The sequence below is a fragment of the Podarcis cretensis genome (genome assembly GCF_951804945.1).
Source record: "Podarcis cretensis genome assembly, chromosome: 1".
Lineage (NCBI taxonomy): Eukaryota > Metazoa > Chordata > Lepidosauria > Squamata > Lacertidae > Podarcis > Podarcis cretensis.
In genome coordinates this window covers 33,280,570-33,288,185 of record NC_137170.1, presented here as the reverse complement: position 1 = coordinate 33,288,185, position 7,616 = coordinate 33,280,570, and the positions used below count along the sequence as shown (strand labels likewise).

Below are 7,616 nucleotides of genomic sequence, written 5' to 3'. Positions count from 1 at the left end.
ACCTTAAGAAAAGATGTGTGGATTGCTCTATGTCGCATGTTTGTTTACACTCCAGCACAGCTTGCTGGGAACTTCCGTTTTGTGTATAGCTATTGCTTATGCCGCTTGCTTTTGGACACGAAAGGGAGAAGACATGTTTTTCTTTGTCCTGCTGTATGCTGAATAAGAGACTGCAAGAAGATCAAACCTCTCCATTCTGAAGGAAATCAGCCCTGAGTGCTCACTGGAAGGACAGATTGTGAAGCTGAGGCTCCAGTACTTTGGCCACCTCATGAGAAGAGAAGACTCCCTGGAGAAGACCCTGATGTTGGGAAAGATGGAGGGCACAAGGAGAAGGGGGCGACAGAGGACGAGATGGTTGGATAGTGTTTTCGAGGTTACCAGCATGAGTCTGACCAAGCTGCGGGGGGCAGTGGAGGACAGGAGTGCCTGGCGTTCTCTGGTCCATGGGGTCACGAAGAGTCGGACACGACTAAACGACTAAACAACAACAAATGCTGAATAAACTGCTTGTAAAAATGCTCACACAGCCGTCTCCTGCCACTTCTGTTACGTAGTGTTCACTCTGCTGATTAGAGCATCCTCCAGCTTCTGAAGCTGGGGTCACTGACGCAGCTCCAAGGACTGGAGATCACCCAGCTTAGCGGCCAGTGGGCTGGAGCCAGCCGGGGGCTTGCAAATTGCCCCTGTTTCCTTGGATGCATCCCAACAGCAGGTAAAGCTGGACTAAAACCTCCAGCACACCCCCTCTTCTGCCATACCACAGTGCAGGTGCCCATGTATCATTCACTGCCAATCTGTATAAGAAGGCAAGGAGCTAACCCTGCAAAACCATTATTGAGCTCCCATACTATCACAGACTTTAGGTTCGGCCCTCAGTTTTATTTTTTAATCACATGCCTGTATGATCCTCCTTAAGGTATTTTCCAGAGCAGCAATTGAAGAACAAGGTGCAACTGGATAGATGCTCAATGATTAATTTGAGATCAAAGACATGCATTCAGAAAATTGACTCAAGTTGAAAAATAAGGGGAAATGCTTTTCATTCGCATTGTTGGATGGTTCTTAGCCTGTCAGCTTGCAGAGGCAATGGTACACAGTCACATTTAAGCTACAGTGGTACCTTGGGTTACATAGCTTCAGGTTACATACGGTTCAGGTTACAGACTCCGCTAACCCAAAAATAGTACCTCGGGTTAAGAACTTTGCTTCAGGATGGGAACAGAAATTGTGCTCCAGTGGCAGCAGGAGGCCCCATTAGCTAAAGTGGTGCTTCAGGTTAAGAACAGTTTCAGGTTAAGAATGGACCTCCAGAACAAATTAAGTACTTAACCCAAGGTACCACTGTACTTACATCTCAGCAGATAGTTGGCATGCATAGCAGATTCTCACTCCAGCTCCCGAAGTTGCTAATGTAAATAAATCCATGCAACATTTTTCTTGGCATTACAATTGTAGGGGTAGAATTGTGCCCCACCCACCCAGTTCCCAACATTAATCTCCTGTCTTGAATAATAAGAAAATGTGCTTCTGTATTGTTTTGATAACTTTGAAAGTCTTTGACTGAGCCACCGTGAAAAGAAAATACTGCAGATAAATAACACCATGTTTTGACTGTGACACAGGACCGGCTCCAGACATTTTGTTGCTGGTGAGGGAGGGCGAAAAGCTTGTTAACCTTTTCCGCTCTAGACTTCTCCGAAGGTTCCTCCTCTGGGAGTGAGAAAGATGTAGATACCCAGACAAAAGAAGACAAAAACACTCTCGGGAAGCAAAATTGATAAGCTGTTGTTTAGACTGTTCTCATCAACCTCTTGTTATCTTCATGTGCAACTGATTATTGTGGAGACAGGACTAAAGTGAAGGAAGTAGGAGCACAACTGGGTGCAGAGAAGATCAGACTAGAAACCAGAGCACAGGGGTAGTATAAAATGCCATGAAAATCCTTGCCAGACATTCAGACATAAATTCTCACTGGGTAAGTTCAGTGTTCTAGGGTACTGCTCATATTCTCGCACAGGCAATGCCTTCCTGAGATTCTGAGAAAACTGGAAAAATAGCATCTGACAAACCCAGAAGGTGGAATGGCAGAATTCTCACCAGGTGGAGCTAGTGAAAAGCTTTCCTGACTCCCATTGCAGTGCAAACTGGCTTCAAAAAGGAGTTACTTAACCCATCTCTCACTAACATATTACTCTTCAGATGGACTCCAACACCCATCACGCCTGACCATTAGCCATGCAGGGTGGGCCTGGTGGGAAGTAGAGTCCCAACAATATCAGAAAGGCTGTAGGCTCCCCATTCATTAGTTTGGTGGCTAAGAGTCTGAGAGTGGACATTATCATGACAGACACATTCTCAAATGCACATCTGTGGAGCTTTGAAACATGGGAGTCAATGAGCACTTATAAGGATGCCCTTGGTCTCTTTTTCCCTTGGAAGGTTCAATGTCTGGTTCAAATTAAAAATGGCAGGGTTGGACTCCCATCATTGGTGGTGATGATCCTGGGGAGATGTCTAGAGTGCTTTCTTGTCCAAAGTCAATAGATGAGTTTCAGTTATTGTATCCTTATGGGTATGGACAAAATATTTGGCCAGGTTTGCGCAACCACTTGTGTTTTAGATCCTTGCTCCTCAGGACTTATAAAATCTGGCACAGAGGGGAAGCTGAATAAGCCTGGGAGTTCTTGATGGTTCAGGACCCCAGTATCTTCTGGAACTCTCTTTTTGAGTCCTTAAATCTTCATTTGAGGCCTTTTCCCAGGTCCCTTATCTGAGGGAGGCTCAGAGGGTGATGACAAGGGAGAGAGCCTTGTGAATCCCCATCTGTGGAATCTCCCCAGCAAGGTCAGCCTGGCACCTTTGCTATCAGTATTTCAGCACCAGGTAAAGAATTGCCTTTTTCTCCGTAGGCTTTTGGTGGACTGAGCTGCTTTTGTTCTGCTATTAGTGTGCTGCCAAAGCTTCCTGTGGCTGCTACTGGGGAGAGAGGTTGTATGGATAGATAAGTCATAGACATAAAATCATAGAGTTGGAAGAAACCACAAGGGCCATCTAGTCCAGCCCCCTACAATGCAGGAATATTTTGCCCAATGTAGGACTCAAACCCACGATCCTGAGATTAAGAGCTCTACCAACAGAGCTATCCCAGTGTAGCAGAGAGTTAGATGGATAGATGGGTGTTTTGTGTGAATTTTAATGGTATAATGTATTTATTTTTATGTTTGTGAGTATAAGTCTCCTGAAGACCTTTTAAATAACAAGCAACTAATACGCAGAAGAGGAAGAGCATATTCTGAAGACAATATCCTCCAAAACCTGCCACTACAAACAATTTAAATTTATCAAATGAAAAAGAAAACTTATGTATGAAAGGTCGTTTTCCCCTTATGACTCCCCCCCTCCCCCACAGAGCCTGAGAAGCAAAGACACATCCGAAGCCCTTTTCCCCCAGTTTGTCATTTCAAGGTCCTGTGCTTCATCAGGAGCCAAAGATCTCCACTGGAGAACTAGAGTGAGAGAAGGATGACAGAGCTTCACAATACTGATTGCACAAACCTTGAACACGGTGCTATTAATAGCTGTTTTCCCATTTGTTGTAGAATGAACCAAGAGAAGTAGCAGGAAAAAGCAGGAAACCATAGCAGGGCCGTCTTCACCCGGAGGTGCAAGGGGTGCAGGGCACCCAGGCGCCGAATTCTGGAGGGTGCCCTGTGCCTGGCACTGAAGCTCTTAACTATCTACCTGTTATGAAATAATAAATAATTTTGATCAAGCTAGAAAAACAAAATACATATATACCTAGGTATTACCAAAATGTATACCTACTGTTTCACTAAAGGACTTTAGACTTTGTGCACTCATTTACCAAAGACGAGGGTGCTTGTCAGACTCAACGACGGCGCTTGTCATTCACAATGGCACCGTGATGCGATATTAACTCTTAGATCAAAATATTATTGTCAGAGCTGCCCCTAGGTCCCAGCTCACAGAGGACCAACGCCAGGCTGTCGTTATGTACAAAAGTCTTTATTGAGGTTCAGTTTCCATTTCAAAGCCGCAGCGCGTAGCTCTACGTCTTAAACCCTAGACCGGCGAAGTCCCGTCTGAATCTCCTCCCCTCTGACACCAGTTTAAGATCCTAGCCCTGCTCCACCTTTTACGCTGCTCTCTTCTCCTCTGGGTCCTCCTGCCCGCTGGGGCATTCCCCTTTCTGGACTCCTCTGACGCTGAGTCGCTTAGCTCCTCCCCCTGCCTCCGGTGGGCTTTAGGATCCGGTTCCCAATCCTCATTCTCTGCTGTCCCACACTCCTGTACATTTGAACTTGGCTCTCGCGCCAACCCAGTGACCTTCCTCCTGACCGTTGCACTGCTTCTGTCACTGCTTCCCTCTTCCGGGATGCTAGCCGGACCTGACCTCCCCTCCGCTGCCTGACTCTCCGATGGAGGCGTGGTCAGCCGTGACTCCTCTTCTCTCCCTGCTGGGGGAGACGCTACCCCCGATACCTGGGACTCTTCCCCCCCACTATGCTCAGGTGGGGAAGCTGGTCCTGATCTCCAACTGCTGCTCTGGGAGTCCCCGCTGGTCCCTTGCTTCTGGAGTGTCCCCCTTGGGACCCCCCTTGCCCTGGCCACCGGCGCCCCCTTCTGTGAATCTTCCGATTCGCTGGAGAGGCTCATGGAATCTCTCGGGCCACTGTCATCTTCTCCTACGCTGCCCTCAGATTCTTCCCCTTCGCTCTCCATCTCCCCTCTTCCCTGTGCTTCTGCTCCTGAACCCCTGACAATTATATTACGTATTGTATTGAGCTGCTATGCGGCAGCAGGGTCAGCGACACCTTTGACACGACTGATATTTATCCTAAGTAGGTGCCTAAACAATACTTACAAGTTTAAGTGCGGTGATGTGGTATACTTAAGTATAAGTGTATTATAAATAAATGAGCAAATAAAAAAGTTTGTTTCTTTTTCCTCCGTTCTTTCGTAAATGAGATAAGGCGTAAGCGTGGTGTCTGACATAAACATAATAAAAGTTAATTTGGGGGCTAAACTAAATTTTGGGGCGCTGGATGGATCTTTGCACCCTGGTGGCGCATATGCTAAAGACAGTGCTGCCAATATGCCATGATTAACACTCCTAAAGAAAAGAGAGAGAAAAGACAAAAGCCCGGCTCTTCATTTACTAATTAGTAAAAAAAAAGAAAAGCAGGCAGAGGTTGGGCAGCAAGATGGCATTTGTGTAAAAAGCAAGCTGTCTGACACTGATAAGCTGACATAAAAGGCAGGCAGCTTCAACCCTGTAGATTTGTAGCTAGTTCAATTCTGTTATTAAGCGAGAATAATTACTTGGTATTTATTCATACCTCAGGAAGCTGGAGGCGTTTTGTAAATATTCTGCAGTTTACTCCAAAAAGGAGGAACCAACAATGTAATCCCGCGGGCAAACGGACTCTGTCTCTCCGTTCCATGACGAAAGAGGCAACTACCTTCATGGACAAAGTCTAGAATAGAAAGGCATTGAATTTACAAAAACAAACCTGCTCTCGTTACTAGTGCCTAATCAACATTTTGGCCTTATGGAGAGAAAGCCTTGCATTAGTGGATTTATAAATGTCTTGGTGACTGTGATCATCCAATGCATCGTTAAATATCTTACAGTCTCTTGAAGAATTGGGTCACCTAAGCAACAATGATTGGAACCCCAGCTTTTACATTTAAAAAGAAACACATCTAAAAATCACTGGCATTGGTGTGGTGGAGATGCAACACTTGCTTTGAAATAACCCAAAGTAATTTAGGGAATATCCTCACATAGACTAACTGTTCGGGGGAAAGAAATGTCCAAGCTGAAAGGCGGAAGACATGAGCAGCTGAAGACAACACAGCAGCCATCTTTTCCCCATACAGTTTCCCTGGGAGAGGCTTCACATTATGATGTGCAGCCACTTTCTGAATGCATTTCAAAAGGGGTTTGGAAAAACTGCATAGCCATGAAGCTCTTCTAAGCAGCTTAGCGTGCTTAAAGAAAGAGGCAGCCCTAAGACCACCTTGTAAGTACTACTTTTTGTAAAAGTGGGTGGTTTTTTAAGGTTGTTGTTTTTTCTTTCACTTTAAAAACTCTGCAGGGCAAAACACAGATTGCTTAAAGGGTAACAAAACTGTTATGGGACTGAAATAGATTAATCCATCCATCCCTAGTAACCAAACTTGGGTTACTGCAGACCTCCCAAGTGTCCCTGTTTTCCAGGGATGTCCCTGATTTAAAGAAGCCGTCCCAGTTTCTGATCTGATCCTGGAATGTCCCACTTTTTCTTAAAGGTAAAGGTAAAGGGAACCCTGAACATTAGGTGCAGTCATGACCGACTCTGGGGTTGCGGCACTCATCTCGCTTTATTGGCCGAGGGAGCCGGTGTACAGCTTCCAGGTCATGTGGCCAGCATGACTAAGCCGCTTCTGGCGAACCAGAGCAGCGCACGGAAATGCCGTTTACCTTCCCGCGAGAGCGGTACCTATTTATCTACTTGCACTCTGACGTGCTTTAGAACTGCTAGGTTGGCAGAAGCAGGGACCAAGCAACGGGAGCTCACCCCGTCGCAGGGATTCGAACCGCCAACCTTCTGATCGGCAAGTCCTAGGTTCTGTGGTTTAACCCACAGCACCACCCGCATCCCTCACTTTTCCTTAGGGTGTCCCTATTTTCATTTGAGAAATGTTGAAGAGTATGGAGTTATGCGACCCCTGAGCCGTCTGAAAGCAATCCTGTATAGGAAAGTTTTGTTTAATGTTTAATGTTTTATTATGCTTTTATATATGTTGGAAGCTGCCCAGAGTGGCTGGGGCTACCCAGTAAGATGTGTGGGGTATAAATAGTAAAAGTATTATTATGGAATGGGGTGTCCCTATTTTCATTGGAGAAAAGTTGGAGGGTATGTCACTATGATGTTGTTGAGATGGGAGTGGGGTTGCCATGTGCAGCAAATGTCTTGGGCCAGCCCTGGGAGTGTGTGGGAGAAGGGGCAAAGTTCCATGTTTGGCCCAGGTCCCACAAAATGATAACTGGGCCTTGTTCAGGAAAGCTTCCCTGCCCTCATGCATTATCAGCTTAGTTTAAGCTGTAGCATGGAATAAATTCCCAACTCACACTTACAGTAGTTTTAGCACAGGACCCAATTCAATCCACAGCCACTTCCTTAGTGGAAGCATTCCAAAAATATCCAGGCTTTGAATACGCTGAATTTCTACAACTGCTTAAGGGCCAAAATTGAAATGAATAGAGGCACTTATGTGGCAAAGAGGTGCTTTGTACCATATTACAGTGCAGTTCCGTTGGACTTACATTGTATCCCCAGGTGAGATATAACCTCCATGCTTTTTGCAAGGTAAAGTTGCTCCTACTGACAAAAGAAACTTAACATAGTTTCTCATAAAGACAGCTTCAGCACATAAACTGTCCCATTATTATTTTTTACACTGACTTCTTCACAGACGTGATGGAAAAATACAATACTGCAGACTTAACTTGAGTCAAGTTAACTTGGTTGTGCTTATTTCTGATTGAAATCAATGGGGTTTAACTATATTAACCTGGATCCAGCTCCCAAACTCTAAAGAAATGC

The 7,616-nt window shown here is 45.4% G+C and overlaps 1 long non-coding RNA gene across 1 annotated transcript; it reads right to left on the bottom strand.

Moving 5' to 3' along the window:
- Positions 1-3,397: 3,397 nt before the first annotated feature.
- On the bottom strand, positions 3,398-7,392 carry LOC307204489. Its single transcript, XR_013833711.1, has 3 exons — positions 7,337-7,392; positions 5,364-5,501; positions 3,398-3,509 (listed from the first exon to the last, which is right to left on the bottom strand). It is a non-coding gene; the product is annotated as an uncharacterized lncRNA (long non-coding RNA).
- Between the last annotated feature and the right edge of the window lie 224 nt (positions 7,393-7,616).